This window comes from Ctenopharyngodon idella, chromosome 10, assembly GCF_019924925.1.
Source record: "Ctenopharyngodon idella isolate HZGC_01 chromosome 10, HZGC01, whole genome shotgun sequence".
In the NCBI taxonomy this organism is placed as follows: domain Eukaryota; kingdom Metazoa; phylum Chordata; class Actinopteri; order Cypriniformes; family Xenocyprididae; genus Ctenopharyngodon; species Ctenopharyngodon idella.
Genome location: NC_067229.1, coordinates 17,423,664 through 17,443,732, shown reverse-complemented (window position 1 = coordinate 17,443,732; position 20,069 = coordinate 17,423,664). Strand labels below are relative to the sequence as shown.

Sequence of the window (20,069 nt, the reverse complement as noted above, 5' to 3'; positions counted from 1 at the left end):
AGTAAACACACATAACTTAATTCTCCGAAGTGGATTTACATATTCTAAACCACATCTTAAAGGTGCTTATTAAATGTTTATTTAACATCTGACAGGAACATCTTCTTTAAGTATTATGGCTTATGAGTGATGGATTATGTATGAGTGATATATGTGTGCTATTATGTAGAATTCACTGTTGTCAACACTGCTTACATTACATGAATGAAAATAATGTAAATAAATAAATCTACATAAATTAAACATAAGTTTAATCTATTTTATTTGTCCATTAGTACTGTTGGTAAATTAAGGAACATTTGTATTGGATAAAAAGAGAGTTAACACATCATAAACATGTAAATGTAGTATTGAGCACATAAATCTCAGAGGAAACTTGAATCTTGTCTGGATGTTACAGGGGACAGATGATCACACGTGTGTTTATCCGGTGATGAAGGCTTTGAGTGAGGATACTACAAAAATGAATGTCTATTTAAATCTAAAGTCTAGTTTATTTTAATTATTGTAATTTAAACAGAGTTATTACAGCACTTTTCTGAATCTTGATTTCTGTGCATTTGCTGCAGAGCTTTGTGGTGAAGCAGGACCTACAAGACAAGGTGACTGCAGCAAAAAAGGAAAACCTGAAACAAAAATATAAAGTAAGATCATTTTGTTACTTCTAATACAGAAATCAAATGACATTGTGCTGTTCAGATGACTGCTTTTGTATTATATTTGTGCATTATTGTAGGATGTGAAATGTCCTCAGACTGGTGTGAGCACTGAGGATGGAGAGCCACAGCAGGTCCTGGAAATGGTGTAGAGCCATGGACGAGACGCTCCATCACTCCTCCTTCCAAGTGACTTGATCAAGGACACCCTGGAGGTGATGTTGCAGAGATTGAACCAGCAACCTTCTGCTGACCAGCTCAGTGGTTTAGCCCACCACACCACAAAAGTAATGAAGCTATGACAAAAATTATCAAGTAATTGTAAAAATATTAAATGAAATATGGCAAGAAACAGAATGCTGACATTAATGAATTGTAAAATGTTTTAATCTGTTTATTTAGTCATGCTGATGGAGAGCACATGAATGTTTGCAGCAGACACAGCAGCAGCAGCCAGATTGTCCTGCACACCTTCTCCCACTCTTGCTTCATGGTTGTGGGGTTCAGGGGTCCATCATCATCATCTTCCTCATCCTCTGGATCAACGATGTCCCCACTGAGAAGAGCAGCAGTGAGGGACATGATGGATGAAGGTGTTCATCAGCTGCTTCATCAGAATAAAGCTGCAGAATTGGCACAGCTGTGTTGAGATGGCAGTAGGATTGTAAATACGTGATTGTTAGATCAATAAATTTGAATAAAGCTTTGTTTCATGTGTTGTTGACTTGTATATGCATTTATTTATTGTCATTATTACTTTTATTAATTCTTTTACTTTTTTTATTAATTATGCTATTATTATCAGTAAATTGATATATTTTATTAAGCAATGAATTAATGCATGAATTGACTGTAAATTGAGATGTATTCACATCAGCTGTATTTGTCTAGTGTGTATTCATGCATAGCTATGTCATATGACAAAACATTACGTTTTGCTTGTTTTACTAAAGAAGTAAAATGAAAAGTAATATAATGAAGTATTGGTCAGCATTTATGAATATCATTGTGTGTAAGTGTTGAGGTGGGCTAGCAAAGCAGTTCATTCTGGGGTAATCTTAATTTTAAGTAGTTATACTTACATTTTTTTTAGTATAAAATCAGTCTTCTCCAAAGGCGAGATCTTCAAGCAGCTGCTGATATCTTCTTTGGCTTCAGACATTGATAACACTGAAGAAAACCGAACTAGGTAACAATAAACAATAATAATGACAAAAAACAAACATGTGTTTGTATACATCATAGTTTGAGATTATATACACAGACATAAAGCATGATGATAAGGTTAAATATTTTGAATACATCATAATGCATAAAAGTATTTATTATTTATAAGCCTGAGGGATGAAACGAGCTAATTCAACAAGAAAAAAAAGGAAAACAAATGAAATGTATGCCACTTTTGCTTGTGGATGAACATTTTTGCATATAAAATAAAGAAATTAACATATTCAACAAAAAATAAACTCACATTATAAAAATATAAGAACTTTAAATTAACCCAAAATATATTAGTTGTACTACAATTACAAAATTACTGGCAGCTGTTTCTTCAACAAGACCACAAAATAAGCAAGTTTGATCAATATCAAGATATTTACAGATAGATTAATTAAACCTGTCACTCATATCTTTTAAGTTGTTGCGCTTGTGATAACGTCGTAGGTCACATGATAACGTCAACATGGCGGATTATTTTCGGATCGCATTCATACTCAACGAGATTTGGCTATTAAGTACCTACTCCTTTAGCGCTCGTTAAGTAAGTACTTATTGAAATTAAGTACCTACTCATTGAGTAGGCGGTTTCGGACGCAGCCAGTGTAGATTCTTTTTTTAAATTGATCATTGAACATTTGTACATGCTAGTTTCCATGGCAGTTTCCTTCCGGCGCACTCAGTGTCCGAATTCACTCACTCGTTTCATTCACTCCTTCAAGTGGACTATATTAGTGAAGTAATGTAGGGAATAGTGAATGAGTGATTTCAGACACAGCAAAGAAGTAGTAGGTAAATAACAGACGTGACGTTAACACTGGATCGAGCAACTAAGCGATAAATATACCTTTGAAGTGTGCAAAATGTGCAGTGCCAGGTTATGGAAAAACACAGCATTGGTTTTGCAGGGCCTGAAGTTAAGAAATGATGCTATGCCTTCTATATTGGATCCGACAGGAACGGCGTAACACACTAATGTGAGTAAAAACGTTTCACTGTATCACTATTGCTTTGTTACAGATCGTTTGATATGTACGGATTATGTGTACATGTCTAACCAAAATCACCAGTGACCAGTGATTTCTGATATGTAATGATTCATGTAGGCCTACAGTCAGATGTTTTCATCTCAAAATCGTTTATTGTCAGTAAATCAAATCAGTGACTAAACGGTAAACTTTAGAGATGCACCGATCGCAATTTTCTTGGCCATTCCGATTTCCGATTTTTTTGTTAGTGTGACCTGCCGATACCGATTTTTGCCGATTCCAATTTTCTTTCTAAGAACTATAATACAAAAATCTATTTTTATTCAACGCAAAGTTTTATTTTCATAAAAAAAAACAAGTAAAAAGTCAGTAGCCTAATAAAATAGGAACAAATAAAAGAACTGCACAAACAAGAGCGCAAATAAAGAGAGCTATGAAACTAAGTTTTTCAGGTCAAGTAGGTTTTTATTCAGGTAAGAAATACTATAAAAATTAAAGTAATCAAATGTAAAATAGCACACCCAGTGTTATTTTACATGCTTACCTTAATTTGTGTAGTCTTTATTATTAAATACAGATTAATTCTTACCAGTAAAGTTATAAAACATATTCAGTCAAGAGCAGAAAGTAATTTTCTTTGTCTTTTGTTCTTTGATTAACATGACAGACAGCAGCAGGAATATTGGACTGCTGTCCCTTTAAGAGTTTATGAACGGACCCAATACTGTTACACAATATGGGTTCTCTTTCTCAACTATAACGATCCAAAACTGTGTTTATCTGAATAATCACCAAGATGGGCATTTTGACAATTTTCTTATGTATTTGACTGTTTAAGTGCAGTAAGCCACTTATTTAAGTACTTGTGACTCTGATTTCTGTCTCTGTTTGAGACTGAGCGTGGCTTGTCCACTCTACCTTTTTAGATCAGTGGTGCATGTGCTTTTGGTGTGAGCGCGAAACCTGCGGGATTGACTAAAATTATGCGCAATACAAGCACTATTTAACCGGAGCGAATGAGACGAGTGAGAGAGAGGAGGTGCCCTTGGGGTGTGTGTCACTTCACCGTCGGAGAGAACGCGTAGCTGACGTTATTGCCTGTGCCGTTGGTAACAAAATCAGCTCGATAACGGTAAAGGCCGGAACACACCAAGCCGATGGTCGGCCGTCGGGCAGTTTTTGTTCGTCGGCCGACTAAGTTTTCTCAGTGTGTTCCGCACCGTCGGCTGAAGTAGGTCCTCGTCGGCTTTTTTTCGGCCGATTCGAAATGTTGAATCGGCGTCGGAGCTCGTCGGTCCGTCGGGCCATCTGATCATTCTGATTAGCCGTTCAGCTACTGCCACCTGCTGGTACGGAAATGCATTTCGTCTTGCGCAGGCGCAGAATGACGTGCTACTTGGCCGTCGGGTGTCAAGCGTTGGTTTGGTGTGTCAGGGCATCTTTGGACACAGACACTGCCGACGTGAGCCAACCCCGCAGTCTGCTTTCGTCGCCACTAGTTCGTCGGTGTTGGCTTGGTGTGTTCCGGCCTTAAGGAGTGAGAGTGATCACCGATCCGGGCCGATCATGAGGAAAATCGGCCGATTCCGATCCCTGGCCGATCGATCGGTGCATCTCTAGTCAACTTCACATTGTTTCTCTTAGTAGGATGAAAATAATCTGTTATTTAAACTCTGATTAAATTATATATAGAAAGCGATCAAAGAACACTCCCTTTACAATCACTGGAGCTGTCAATCAAACACCGCAAGGTTATCAATGACTGAGTTCTGGACTCTTGCCAAAACTGCCGTTAGAATCAACGAAATTCTTATTTACATTATTGTGTTTGCACTGCTAGATATGATGAAAGCATTTGTTAGTGTGCAGAAATCGAGTTACAATGACGAGATCACTGCATCCATGCACTCAAAATATCTGTGATCAGCTACATGTTCATCACTGCAACTTTTCATGCCACAATCTAAATATAATGCAATAATCAACACTTTTCACGATTAGTATACCTTGAGAACTGTAATAGTAAAACTGTGCTAAAAGTTTATATATAATACTTAGCTATTTCCATATGCAAAGATGTCAGCCAATCACAGCAGTGGGCGTGAAGTTTCACAGCAGACACTCCCGTTTAAAAAGAGCTTTCAAATCAGAGGGCTAAATTCAGGAAAAATGCCTTTTATTTCTAAATTATGATAATTTTTGGTGTATAAATCATACTAACATTATAAGTGCACCCCATGAAACATTTTAAAATAATAAAATAATGCACTTCATGACCCCTGTAACACCTTTTTACATGACACAGATTCTTAGGGCTGTCGATTTAACGAGTTAATTAGATTAATTAATCTTGGGAAAAAATAATGCATTAGAATTTTTAACGCATTTAACACACTTGCCTCGCCCTCAGACCTACGTAGGGAATCTGACATTTCATACAGTTGATGAAGGTTGTTAAAGTATATAGTATTCAGTCTAATGCTGCAAGGATATTGCGCAGCACCATAACTGACTTTCTCATCTGAGCTGTCAGCAGTCTGTCACTACCGGTCGTCAATGTTAAAATATTTTATTTTTTATTTTTACTTTATGTTCACGGAAGCTGCTGAGCGTGAATTCCAGTGCGATGCTTCAGTTAGCGGTCATAAAGTGCGAGATAAGATGCTAAAGTAGCTAAACTACCCATTTCTTAATAATTGTTGCTTGAAATGTTAAACGACTGACAAAAATAATCAGGGATGCAAACCAAACTTCAGTCTGATTTTACAGTTTTGAATAGTAGTTATAATTTAGGCTACATGATTCATGTAATAATTAGTGGCATAAGTGTCAATGTGAGGGGTCAAGAAACAACAACAAAGCCGTTTTCATCATATAGCCTATTAGGCATATGATTATCAATAAATGCACATATTGAAATAATTTAATATAGCCTACTTTGCTTAAACCTATAGCTTTCTAGCCTTCAGTAAATTAACTTATCTAAGAAAATGATTCATAAAACATAAATATCAGTTGACCCTATGTTTACTTTCTACATTGATACAGATGAAAAAAAAAAAAAAGACTATCAGTCAAAGCTCAGCTTTAGGAGGGGAAGAGACAAAAATAAGGAGACTGAGGAGAAAAAAGAAAGTGATGATAGAGATGACAAGGAGAGATTTTAAAGCTATTATTGTCCAATTTTTTGGCCTTTAAGCATCTTAAAATGCATATATATAAATCAGTGAAATCAAAAATGTAAGAAGTTAATATTGCGTTATTTTAGACAATACTTAACTCCTGAATGAATCAGCCGTTTGAACGAACTGAATGAATTAGACATTTACCGCCACCTACTGGCAGTTTTAGTTTCTTATTTAGAGTATAATTCCATTTAAAAACATCATATTTACATATTAATAAAAAATAAATAAGGATATAGTTCACCCAAAAAATTAAAATTCAGTCATCAAAAGTTTGTGTAATAAATTCTATAGGCTTACTGAATCAAATAAAATATTTCTTTCTGAATCTACATTTGCAATGTTTATTTGATTCTTTACACAATAATAACTTCAAATTATCTTTTGGGGATAATTTCTCAGCCAGATTTGATGTGCGATTTATTATATTAATTAATCGCCACGTCATGTAATTAATTAGATTAAAAATTTTAATCGCTTGACAGCCCTATAGTTAAAATAAAATAAAAAATCAGTTGCCATGACAAAAAAAAATCTACTATTTTAGTCAAAAATAATTTCAGTCCTCCTGATGTTCTCTGGTATAGCCTACTTTCCTAAAGATCGAATCTTTCCTAACAGTCCAGTCAAGTAGGCATGAAAGTCTTTGCAAGACGTGTTTAAAGTTGTATTACACAGAAGCCCTGTTTCCATCCACCTATTTTACGCACATTTCACGAGTTTACACGTACATGAAATCAAAATAAAGTAATTTGTATATTAATTTATGCGTATTTGGCATGCTGTCCAGGGGAGGGAATTTGGCCCGAACCCAGAGTACTCCCCCAAATAAGCGCAGGACAGCAATGATAAAACGAAGTGAAATTAACCCCCAAAAGAAGTGAAGGGCACGAAAAGGTATTTGCAAAAATCGAGCTTGACCGTTCGACCGGGAGGGCTCTTGCAGCATCCGACAGGGGCTTAATGCTCAACGGCATCGGACAGGTAAGCCCCGCCAGCAGTTGAACCGTAAGCTCTTGCTTACGGCGCAAGATTGTACGAGCATGATTCGGGATCGAGTTTAGCCGTTCGACCGGGAGGGCCCTTGCAGCGTCCAGCGGGAGCTTTGGATCAAATTGCTCGCGGCATCGGACGGGTAGGCCCCGCCTGCAGTCGAACGGAGCGCGCCCACTGCATTCGGTTGGGAGGGTTCGACCAGTGCTTCGAAGGAGCTGGGACATGGGAATAGACCCTTTGCCGCCCACGAACGGGGAACCCACACTGCAACACGAACGTGAGCATCCGACGACGTCTGAATCAGGCAGGCTCTCACTGCTATTCGAACGGGAGGGCTCGACCGGCGCTTCGGGAGAGGGACTGAGCCCGGCTCACGAACGGGGAGCCCACACTTCGTGCAAACGGGGGAGCCTGCAGTGTTGTAAAATATATAAACAAAGTCTAAAACGAAATACAATGATTGGTTTTAGCTGGCATGAATACGGCAAGATAATAGAATTGATTTGAAAATGCGGGCTGGTGTACAGGTGATGGGAATTAACGATTTAATTGGTTAGGGCTTGTTGCGCGTTTCTGATGTGGAAGCGGCTGGATCTGATGTAGGTTTTGAAAGCTTCTGATGACCAACGACCCAGGGTTTGAATTTGTTGTTGTGAAAGACCTTTTTGGGCGGCTGTGGCTGCTGCGCCGATACGGAAAGAATGACTTGAGAATTGATTTGCTGCGATACCGGACTGGATGAGAACTGCTTTAAGATACTTTTGGAGCCAAAATCTTGTGGCTGGATGATTTGAGTCGTCGGCGAAGAGTGGATCAAATGAGGATTTGATTAAGGAACGTCTGTACTGCGGGTAATTTATGAGAGAGTGGTATGGCTGAATAGGAGTTGGCAGATTGAAAATGTAAATGAAGTGACCCCTTTTTGCTTGATCAGTTTTACTTTGTTTAATGAAAAAAGATATAGTTTCATTATCTACAACCTGTAAATCTGAAATTGAAGGGTGGATATTAGTGTCAAAGTTAGACGTGACTGTTAATTCGGAGCAGCGAAGAAAACCTAAGAAAGCCAGGATGAACATTGCTTCTAGCGTGCGGGTGGTGTTGATGGAATGGTAGCCGAGACGAAGTGTGGAAATGCTTTTGGTGAGTATGTCGATAGTAATAGGCTGTCTGGTATCTGGGTGGGTGGGATGGGTTCTTTGAATTCCTTTGATGAGAAGGGAATTTTGAGAGTTATTTATGGCAGAGGCGGGCTTACCGTAAGCTAATTTAGTGAAAAACTGAATGCCGCTTAGATAGCCTTTTATGGTTCCGGCTTGGAGGCCTTTTACACTGTTAAGGTGAAATATGAATGACGTAATGGATAGAAGAGAAAAATCGGAAAACGGCAGGTTGTGAGAGAGGTGAAAAGTTTTGAAAGATTTCCATGCTGTGTAATACGTTTGGAGGGTTCTAGGTGAAACTGCTTGGAGGATGGTATTAATAGAAGTGTCCAGAAGGGATTTTAACAGGTGATTTATGGGAAGATCAGCTGAGAATAATGAGGGACTGGGGTTGGAAGTGGATCCGCTTCTGGCGCCAGCGTCCTGAATTTCTGAAAAGAGAAACGGGAAAGAGAGTCAGCGATTTGATTTTTGGAACCTATAATAAATTGATCACAGGTGGAAATCCAAATGAGGCGTCTGATGAATGGCATTAACACGGGAGAGCGAGAACGGCCTTTGTTAATGCAGTGTACAGTGGCTTCGTTGTCGCAATGAACCAGGATGCTTTTAGATGACCACTCTTTCCCCCATAGGGAGGCTGCGACAACGATCGGATACAGCTCGAAAAGGGCAGAGGAGGCTGAGGACTGAGGTGTGTCTAGAAGCTGGGGGGCCCAGGGAGACGCGAACCAGCATCCTTGGTAAAATCCCCCAAAACCGATTGAGGGGGCAGCGTCAATGAACAGGTTAATGTCAAGGGGCAGAGAGATTCCGTTGTCATAGAAAAAAAGTTAAGCCATTCCACTGGTTAAGGAAAGTTAGCCATAAGCTTAACTCGTTTTTGCACGCGCAGGATAAAAGAATTTGGTCTTCCAGCGCGTGAACTGAAGACACGAGGGCGAGGAGATGCGCAATGAAGGGGCGACCTTGCGGAATTATGCGCATAGCAAAGTTTAGGTGGCCAAGCAGCGAGAGAAGTTCGCGTTTGGAACAGTTCATGCAGTCTAGAAGACTGGACATGACCAAAATGCTTCTATTGATTTTTTCCTTAGGCAGTGAAGCCTGGAATTTTACGGAGTCCAAATTGATGCCCAGAAACGCGATGGATGTGGTTGGACCCATTGTTTTCTCCTGAGCTATCGGAATCCCTAGCTCTGCGAAAACATTTTGCACCATGAGAGATGCACTGCAGGGATGGCGTCATGAGGTGAAATTATCAAGAAATCATCAAGCAAATGAAAGAGATAAGGAAATGCATAATTATTGGATAGAATCCAACATATGGCTTCAGATAGTGTGTCGAAAATTTTGGGGCTGCTTTTGCAACCGAAGGTTAAACGCACGGCAAAGTAAAATTTATTTTGCCAGCGAACGCCGAATAAATGCCATGAATCTGGGTGAACTGGCATTACTTTGAAAGCTGATGTGATGTCTACTTTTGCCAACCATGCGCCGCGGCCAACGATTTTAATCATTGTTATTGCTTGTTCGACATCGTGGTAATGAAGAGAATATTCCTCGAGTGGGATAAGACTATTGATGCTTGGAAACGGGGAGTTGTGAGGCGCTGAGAGATCGATTATCATGTGTTTTTTTCCCCCAAAAATTTCCTGGTAGCCACACCAATGGGACTGATATGAAAATGCTCGAAGGGGGGCGTTTCGAATGGACCGATTATAAAACCTGATTCGATTTCCTTTTTGATTAGTTCGTCTACTACTTCAGGCTCTGCTAGAGCAGATTGAAGATTATCGCAGATGATATTCTGAGTAGGCTGACATTCTACCCCAGGTTTAAAACCATGTTTGAGACCAGACAACAGATAATTTGTAAAGTTAACATCAGGGTGATGAGATAATTCATCAGCTAGGCGAGAAATATTCACAGGAGTCGAAAGATAGTTTTTTGCACTTTTATTTACAGATTTCAGAACCAGACATACAGTGCGGGCGTGGGCGCCGCCACAGTAGTTGCAGATATGAAGATAGCGGCAGCGTTGTCTTGGGCATTTCCCTTCGTTGAAGTTATTACATACTTGCCTGTTTGCTGCTACGTTTGTGACTCTGTTATTAAAAGGGTGATCCTCCCTAGCGGGTCGTGGAACATAACTAGTAGATTTGATCGGGTTCTGTTCCGGGCAGGGTGGAATTGAGGGATTAATTTGAGGGCATGTTGTGGTGGCATGGTTAACGGATCTGCAAATTGCACATGAGATGTTTCGGCATCCAAGGAAAACTCGGAGATCGGTGTCCAACGCTCCCCAATAAGGGCACTGATTCCATTGTGAAACGCGAACAGCGCATTTAGCAGAAAAGAGTTTATGGTATGTATAGAAATGGCTACCCCCATAGGACAGCGCGAGCTCCGCTACGATGGAGAGATAATCATTCAGCTCGCGCCGTCTATGGGGAAAAGCAGAGCATATTGTTTTGGTATAGCGACTGAAAGCAATACAAAATTCCGCCAAAGACAGTATGTGTGAGGAGGTCTGTGTATTGTTTTTTAAAGTTACGGAAATATCGCCGCAGTCCACCTGGTGATTGGACTCTGTTGGAGGAAATAAGGACAATAAAGAGCCCAAATCCACGTCCGCACCCACACCTGTGCTCTGATATTGTTCGCTACTGGAGGAGGTTCTGAGGCGACAGCGTTCGGAGGAGCTGGTTGTGGTGTTGCTGAGAAGAGAGAGAAGGGAGATCGAGTATGCAGAGAAGTATTAGGGAGGGGGGCCGGGGATGCGGCCGTTTGCGGAGGCATCCTCATGCAAAAATCGGCTCCCGGGACAGGTGGAGGAGCAAGAAAAGGTGAAGAGGTGGGGACGGGAAGGGGAAGAAATGACGTCAGCGCTTGTGCCGCTAGCGGAGGCATCCTCACGCTAGAGTGAGCGCTTGGCACTGGAAAATACTGATAGGGAAAAGGGTAACAGGTAGGAGGAAAAAGATGGGTTTGAGAAGTTGTGTAGCTTGCATTGCAGGTGGTTGAAGCGTGCGGTGTGGTGGTGGGAGGAGCTGCGGGGAAGAGTTGAGCAGGGAGTGTTTGGAGCCCGTCCGCGATGGGCTCTGGGGTGCGGCCCAGGCTCGCTGAAGGCCTGCGACGGCGTGACACGGGGGGGGGGACCCGGCACTGCGTGGGAGGAAAGTGGAGAAGCTGCTGGACGCGAGGTCGGGGCCCGGCGGGCCTTGCTCGCTCGAGCAGATGGAGTGGAAGCTGTAGGAGAAGGGTGAGTAGATTGCAGAGAGACATACAGATTGTATAGTTCTGCTTTATTTAATCTTCGTGAGAAGTTTACATCTGAATTCATCAGGGCTTGTCTCAGCCCTTTAACAGTCCATTTCCCTATGGCAGGGATGTTTGGATGGACCGGCGTGGAGGTAGACGCAGAGGAAGATGGTGGTTGTCTCACCGGCGGGGGCAGGGGGGGGTCCGCCGCAGTCTGGCATGCGTGGAGTAGATCTTGTGAGTCGGCGTCCCCTATTTGAGGACGGGGGCTCCATGATGTTGACGGTTGGAGAAGGATCATTCCTTGGAACGGCGGGTTGAGATGGAGACTCAGCGGTGACGAATGAGTCATCATCTGAAGGGAAGAGCTCTATCTCAGACATGACAGCAAGTGGGCGGGGCCAAATGCTGTGAAACTTGTCGCGGGATAGAGGTGAGAGACGGCTTTATTTACCGGCTTCCTCTTGCATTGATTGGTTGATTTACCTGAACGTGCGCCTCCCGAATTTAGTTAAATAAAACTTAACATAAATTGTAAAAATGTGCATAAAAAATGTATGTGCTCAACTGAGTCGGATAATTATTTTATGCGATACAAAAACATGTGCATAAACTACGATGGAAACGGAATAAAGTTATTGATGCGCATCAAAAAAAAAAAAAAAAAAATGTGACTTTGCAATAGCAGGGCATAACTGGACCAACCATCGGACTGATCTCGTTGCATTGCATCTGAAATGCTGTTTTGGTGATTCTGTAATGCCTGAGCAAAGTCTGTCATTAAAGTGGACGCGATTGCGTTCACAAACACTAGGCATCTGAATGCAAGTTAACATGACAGCGTTTATTGTGTTTCATCTTCGCGCTCTGGCGCAAGTAATTTATTATATAGGAAAATATTATATGCAGTGGCTTCTACAACTTTAATTTTTCTCAGTGATATTTAGCACTAGTTTATCAGGAAGTGATGATTTTGTTCTCTTCGGCTCACTGGATGGAATAGCTGCTTTATGTGCAAATGTTTTATACGATATTCCAAATTTTAATTCAAAGTTAAATTCGCAACTTTGAATGGAAACATCGCGACTCGACAGATTCCTTTCCTTTGTCCACTGGCTTTGCATCAAAAACTCTCCCTACATTTGCATTGTGAGAAGGAATAGGGACTGTAGAAAGCAAAAGCCGAATCCAGGACATTTTGGGCGATTTAGAAATCCTGGCCGGATGCTTTTTTTTTTGTTAGGTCCAAAAAGACGACATGTCCGGACATGTGGTTACGCTAGCTTCAACACTCACAAGGAGTTCGTAGGCCACTCTGCGTACAGATTCAATACAGCAGCAATTATACTCTAACAGAGTTCACTAACTACGTCATTACTTCAGGTTGAATGATTCTGATTAGCTAAGAAATGCATAAACTTAGAAAATATCCACACATGGACAGATAGGCAGAAGCACGTTTCCATCAATTGTACGACTGACACCAGGACCCCGGTTTTAGGCACGAAGTTACATAGGCCACAGACATGTTTCTGGGCGCCAGTTTGTCCACCTCTCCAATACAGGATCTGTAACAAAAATCCTAGCGCACATGCACAGATACATAGCTTCTTCAAGGTTGAAGTTGGTCGAGCAGGATATTTCCCCAAAACATACTGATAACATGTTCTCAACACTCACAGCAAGAGGTACAGACACTGTAGTGATTAACACAATTCACACACAAAAAAATTCTTTAACACACGCTTAAGTCATTCAAATAATGTAATATTAGAAAGATAAATATTGATTAATAACTTGATTATAAATCACTCAAAAGATATATTGAAGTGGCAGTGGATTCCAGAATTCACCCCCTTCAACTGGGTGGAGATATTACAAAGTATAAATCTAGATATTTATAGTAAAACAATGGGGAGCAGAATGTATTTTGGTGGGATTATGAGTCTTGAATTGAGGCAAAGAAGAATTAATAAAACATTGCAGTTAATATCAAAGCATCCAACCTCTGATACTGTACGTCTATTTTATGGCAGAGCTGAAATGACAAAACAAATACAAATTCATCCATGTAATCTCCGCCCATTTCCGTTGCCAAATTAAAAACAGAAATGGTAATGGTATAAAAGGAGAGAGGAGGGAAAAGTGTTGTGAAAGTCATGTTTGAGGTTGTGGTTGAGTGAGCATCAACGAGGTGAGAACCATGAAGCCTCATTCAATGTAAGCTGAAAGCCATGAAATCAGCGCTAAATGGAAGATCTGTTGCTGGAAGTTTGAGGAAAAGTAAAATAAATGGATGGAAAAAGAAGATGGTCAACGTATGGTGAACGTATTTGCACTTACCTGGGCGACGGTGACGATATTCATCAGCTGGTAGAACGCTGTGCCATTGCAGGAGCGGACGCAGGAGTACAACTCCCCAAATAAAGGCTTCTTCAGGGCGGAGCATTTTAAATAACAGCTGGGTTGATGACCGTCTGGATTTTCTGTATCTGAGCTATTTCAGTTTCCTTTTGCCATCAAACAGAATCTCACCATTGCTGAAAGTTGCGGCTTTGCTGCTTATGTGGCTGGTCTTTCCCCAAACACTCACACAATTACCCTATAGACTTTCAACACCCGCCGTTAATAGGGTTTCTCTCAAAATAAGCCGTGAGTAGCATACTTTTTTAATTTTATTTATTTCAGTTGGTTTGCCATTTTTTTTGCCTTACCCCAAAACTTGACTATTTTTTTTTTCTCTTCTTATTTTCTGCTTTTGTTTATGGGAGTACGAACTCCTGAGCCCATGGATGAAATGAATGCAGCATTGACCATACTAAAAAGATTTTGTTTTTTGTGTGACTTTTTGTTTATTTTTCTTTTGTTGTGATTATTAACCAGAATTGAGTTCGATGTCGTTGTGTTGTTCTTGTATGAAATTTAAAAAAAAAAAAAAAAACTTTGTAAACTGAACCCTATGTCCTTTGTGATTTATATTGGATTTGAGTTGATGTATGTAATGGGTGGTATTTATCTGGTGTTACCCTGTCTGGCACCTGAATTAATTAACCTTACTCTACTATAAATCATTTGTTGATTTTGAATTTATTTATCGGGCTCCCACCGTTACAGAAGTGGCGCCTAAACAGGAATTTGTGATCTTTGAATATTTGCTGTTGGGGAACTTTGAGAATTTTTGCATTGTCAGATTGGACAATTTTGGACTTTTTGTGATTATGAATTTTGGTGAGCATAACTGTTTACTTTGGAAAATTGTGTCAAGTAATTCAGCTAAAGGGACTGGTGTGACTAACAATATAACAAGTATCATTTTAAGAACTGTTGGATCAAATTTTGTGGGGGAAAAAATGTGAGTTTGTAAATAATTGAGAAATGGTCAGTTCTGTAGTTGGATTATGAAAGTGTGACCCCTCTGTAGTTTGGGGGAAATAGGGCACCAAAATAACAAAGAATTTACACAGGCCCAATAGTATTTTCTTGAATGGTTTTTATTTTCACAACATTTCAAAATTGACCATTGCCATTTACACACACTTCAACCATGTCCAATACACCTCCACCACAATCCACTTTTGTGGCAATTGACCCTCCAGATAATGCAACACCCAACTGGCCCCCAGTGTAACAAACCCCACAACAACCTAGGCAACCACTTCATGTTCCCACCTTCTACTCTTCACCTACACACTTTCACAGTCCCCCTCCAAGAGCCCAAGTGCGCTTTGCCACTCCTCCACCAGGTGAAAATGCTTCTCCACTAACCGATGCCATGCAGTTGTGCATCTCCACGGAAACTTTGCCTCCTTCAGGAACACAGCAGGGCCTGGATTTCTCCCAACTCCTGGCAGAGGAATTTATCAATTGTCAGAGAAAGTATAAGGGAACTTAGCTTTTAAAGTATTCACCCAGAATCTTGCAACTACAACTTCACAGCATGATGCCAAGATTGAAACCTTGACTGCTAAGATTAAATCCAACCATCAGCAGCTTCAGAACATGATCACTGCTCAGAGACAACATGAAGAGGACACTGATCAACTGACAAAAGCCCTGAAGGTGATGGTAACAGGAGAACTGAGGAAAAGTGAACGCACTATAGTCTCGGAAGTTCAATTCATGGTCCAACAATTGCAGCTAGAGGTGCAGAAAGACATCCAGAGCATGCAGCAAAGTATTCGAAAGGACTGTGACCAACTTTCACATGAGATTAGTCAATGTAGCATCCAATTGAATACCATCAGACTCACTGAAAGAGCTAAAAGGGGAAATGAGTAGTTATTTCAAAACACCTGGAAAAACAGTGACTGATTTTCAAAGTGTACCCAAATTACCCCCTCACACCACCGCTGCAGAAGGTAAAACACCCCTTCACACCACACCATCTATATTTCCACCTCTTCAACACCCAACATCTGTGGTCCAGAGTGATCATTTGAAACTGACCATCCCCACATTTGGCAGACCATCAGATGATAGTGAACCTCTGTTATATTTAACCAGATGTCAAGACTTTCTGGCATTACACCCCCTGGCTGATGCAGACATTCTGGCAACCTTTCGCACTGTCCTCTATGGAACAGTACGGGGCTGGTGGGAAGTGGCTAGATCCGCTAGACAAGCTAGCTGAGCATGTACGCACCAGATTTCAAGGAGAAAATGAGCCTGTTAGATTTCGCTTTCACTTACAGAGCTCTATGAAAGTGCTGGAAACCTTCACTGACAGAGAATGAGTTAGTCAAAATTATACTAAAGAATACTAAACCGTACCTTGCCAATCAACTTCGCAGCAGAGTAAGTACAGTGGATGAACTGGTAAAACTTGGTCATCAGCTGGAAAAAGACTATGTTCAACAGTTGCATTATGATGGGTGGACAGTAACTTCACCTATACCACATAAGCCTACCTCCAACCGGCAATTTGAAAGTCCTGTCGTTCATTGCTGGAGATTTAAAGGTCAGCATCCATTTGGATACTGTCCACAATACTCCACTTTGCCTTCCACATTGCCTCCACCATAGGCTGGAAATATAAGAGTTTAATCAAATTAATAAAATTGTGTCCTAGATTTATCTTCTCTAAAATGGTGAAAAAAGCCTATTGAAAGCCTATCAGACATTGAAAGTGGGTTTTTTGGTCATTTGTATATAATTTAAAACAGTGGTTCTCAACCGGAGGGCCACGAGATAACTTAAAATTAAATATATTAATATAATTCATTAATTTCATTATTAATATGTTAAATTAAATAAAACTAACAAAGCACTACCTTTCTCGTACGTATTCTGTGATTGTCTCAGAACAGCCCAAGTTCCCAATACAGTATATGCAGTCCTTTGGCATCTCACTATGGTCTTGTTTGGTATGGCAGGTTGACTTGTGCTTATTTGTTTTAGTTACTGTATAACTGAGCAGAGTAAGTACTTTAAGTTGTAAAGAATGGAATACAATCATGTATACGGATGTTATCAGAGCTATATCTAGATTTTACAAATCTACCGATCTTGTCTGGCCCAAGACTGGATACCCACTGAAGCTAAGCAGGGTTGGGCCTGGTCAGTACCTGGATGGGAGACCTCTTGGGAAAACTAGGTTGCTGCTGGATGAATATTAGTGAGGCCAGCAGGGGGTGCTCATCCTGTGGTCTGTGTGGGTCCTTATGCCCCAGTATAGTGATGGAGACACTATACTGTCAAAAAGCACAATTTTTCAGGCGAGACGTTAAACCTGACTCTCTGTGATCATAAAAAATCCTAGGATCCTCCAGGTGAAAAAATAATGCACTTAAAGTGCTCTATTTTAGAGAGATAGTATACTATCTCTGTATTTAAAAAATGCACCACTTGTAGCACACTATGGGTTCAAGTGTACTACAAGTGGTAAATAAATACATTTTTGTAATACAGATTAAGTATGTAAGAGTAGGGATGTAATCCCAGCATCCTGGCCAAATTTGCCCATAGGCCTCTGTCCATCATGGCCTCCTAATCATGCCCATATGCTGATTAGCTTCATCACTCTGTCTCCTCTCCACCAATAAGCTTGTATGTGGTGGGCGTTCTGGCGCAATATGGCTGTCGTCACATTATCCAGGTTGATGCTGCACATTGGTGGTAGTTGTGGAGATTCCCCCTTCCATGTAAAGCACTTTGAGTGCCAAGAAAAGCACTATATAAATGTAACAAATTATTATGCAATTGAGAAGCATTAAACTTCCAATAAATGGATTTAGGAATGGACAAATTAACATCAAGGTCTAAGTAAACAGGACTATGGTCTGACAAAACAATAGAGGCAATACATTTCACTTGGTAAATACATTTAGACGGTGCAAAGAAATAACCCAACCTAGAATATGAATTATGCGGGTGAGAATTGAGCATATACATTTCCAATAGTGAGATGCACTTCAAAAATATAGCCTGAAACTAATACAAATCTCCCTTCAGAGTCAGACACTACATAATCCAGACTGAATGGAATGTTCTTATGAATTTAAGTTGCTACACCCCTGCTATTCAACAACAACAACAAAAAAGAGTAATATATCTGACCCACCCAGTCTCTTTTGAGTTTACAATGTTCAGTATCTGACAAGTGGGTTTCCTGCAACAGAGCAAAATGTCAAAATTTTCTTCCTCTTTATAATGTAAATGGCCAATACCCTTCACATTCCAAGCTTTTTATAATAACATGCATGCAAAAAAAAAAAAAAAGTAATGAGTTTAAACTTACATATAATTAAGTAGAGTAAAGGTTATGCATATTTGGCATGCTGTCCAGGGGAAGGGCACCGAGCTTGGAATTTTGGCCCGAACCCAGAGTACTCCCCCTGGTTGTGGTAAAACTAGATAGAACTAGAAGTGAGAAGATGGGGTGGTGGAGGGATGCTGAGGTAAGACTGCTGTATATATACCTCTTGTTGTTAAATGAGTTGATTACCTGAATGCTCTCCACTTGTGTTAATTAGGTTAATTATCTAAACATGCTCCTCCCGAACTTTGTTAATAAAACATCATAAAAAAAATAAATGTTAAGATGCTGATAAGCTGACAAAAGTAAATCTTGCATATAGAAGACACCAGATTTGAACAGAACAGTACACTGAATTACCCCAGAGAAAGCCACCCCCCAGGCCCTATGCCCAAACGATAGGGCACAAATAACATCAAAAACTCACAAAATGAGATGATGAACGTAAATAGAAATGTCATCATACTAATGCCACTGAGAAAAATAGCCCCCTCTAGAATCGCTCTGAATAGACACATAACCAACATATATTTAGAAAGCCAACACTTGAGAGTAAAACTATGAATTTTATTAAGCATTTTGTAAGACTCACCATATCAATTTAGAGAAGGCTGATAAGATGCTAATAAAATATTTTATTGCCCTGTAAACACCCATTTGCAATCTATTGTTTAATGTCTGTGTGGAGAACTGACCAATTCATGTTCTATTCTCATTTGACGGACACTTCACACTTCTGCCGTGAATGAGACTTAATCTTCATTATTCTTTTATCATTATTATTTTGTTTGTATTCAGCCATTATTAGCCATTATTCTGGCATTACCTGGCTTGCAAATCAACACCACTTTGATCCCAATACATTAATCAACCTATTATCTGAAGTCTTTCAAAAAAAAAAAAAAAGACTTCGATCCTCGATCCTCGATCCTCTCAGTGAGGGCCGTGAACAAAGTAGACAGATCCAACTATTCCCTCCAGCTGATTAGTTATCCCATCGAGACGAGAACGATTGGCTTTTATTTCAGAAAGTACAGGCACCATGTCCGACTGGGCCTCTGTTGCATTAGCATTAGCTTCTGCTGGCGGCGAGGAGTAAGTGGTCTTCTTTTTGTCTTTGTCTTTTTCTTTTGCTTTTTTTCTTTTTCATTGTTGCCACGTCTGGGATTGGGATACTTTTACAATTGTGCTGTGATTACGCTACTTTTGGGATGGTTTTGTTGCGCAGACCTGGCAACCTTCCACTCCAAAGCCCTACCCCTTTCATGCACTCCGAAGTGCGCAGCCCCTGAATTGGGACACATCTCGTGGGTGCATCTCATTTCTAATTTGAGCATCCCAGTTTCCTCTCCTCGCGTCTCAGCTCCACCCCACTTAGGAAGTGAGGGAAGGATGCAAAGAATGTGTACATACTCAAATATCTACATTCTCATGTACACAAATACACACAGTAAAATAAATATGAATATAACCTGTGTGTGGCCTTTTTTTACAGACGCCCCCAGATTTCCAGAAGGAAATATGTACAGTAACAAAAAGGCCTATAACCTTTACCCTTCAGAGTAGCTTTAATCTGGTATGGCAGGCAATCGGATGAGGCATGCGACTGGGCGTGTGTAGTCTGTTCTTTACGTCATGGGTGTAGAATACACGTGTACGCAACGCCTGTGACCCCCTGCTTGCACAGGGATCGTGCCTTGCAACCATGGAGACATTTGTGAGAGACGCTGCGCAATATCATTGCACCCCATGGTACGGCAGCAAAGTTCCTTGATTATTATGCTGGAATGAGAGTATAGTTCCTAGCCATATCGGCCTAGAAAATCGCAACTTTTAATTTTCCGTCG

General features: G+C 40.4%; 2 long non-coding RNA genes across 2 annotated transcripts in view; both read left to right on the top strand.

Moving 5' to 3' along the window:
- The window catches only part of LOC127521587 (uncharacterized), a 95,687-nt gene that overhangs the window by 11,030 nt on the left and 64,588 nt on the right, over positions 1 to 20,069 (top strand). The window lies entirely within an intron of this gene.
- On the top strand, positions 475 to 1,369 carry LOC127521594 (uncharacterized). Its single transcript, XR_007932417.1, has 2 exons — positions 475 to 644; positions 737 to 1,369. It is a non-coding gene; the product is annotated as an uncharacterized LOC127521594 (long non-coding RNA).